Genomic DNA, 567 nt, shown 5'->3' with positions numbered 1-567 from the left:
CAGTCTACTCATAAAATTTTCGGAGTGTAACGGATTTACTAACTTTACCGACACACGAACAGTTCACTTAATCCAGAGATTTTTTTCTTCCATTATCAACAAGAGTTCTGCCTGGTTTGATGCAGACCGCCAAGAATTCCTCTCCTGCGCCAAGCCCTCCATCTCAGAACAGTACTTCCACCCCACGTCCTCAATTATTTGCTATGTGCTTTCCAGTCTGTCTCTCCTTACAATTTATACCCACACAGGTCTCTCAAGTGTTCCCTTTTGCTTTAACGCATGTCTTATCATCATGTCTTTTATTCTGTTCAGTGCTTTTTATACGTTCCTTTCTTTACCGACTGAACGGAGAACCTCTTCATTCCTTATCTCATCTGTCCACCTGATTTTCAACATTCTTCCGTAGCACCATATCTCAATCGCTTCGATCCTTCTTTGTTAGGCCGACCACTGTGTCCGAGCGGTTCTAGGCGCTTCGGTCCGGAACCGAGCTGTTGTTACGGTCGCAAGTTCGAATCCTGCCTCGGGCATGGATGTGTGTGATGTCCTTAGGTTAGTTAAGTTCTG

Source organism: Schistocerca piceifrons, chromosome 6 (genome assembly GCF_021461385.2).
Source record: "Schistocerca piceifrons isolate TAMUIC-IGC-003096 chromosome 6, iqSchPice1.1, whole genome shotgun sequence".
In the NCBI taxonomy this organism is placed as follows: domain Eukaryota; kingdom Metazoa; phylum Arthropoda; class Insecta; order Orthoptera; family Acrididae; genus Schistocerca; species Schistocerca piceifrons.
Note: the sequence above shows the minus strand (reverse complement) of the source record.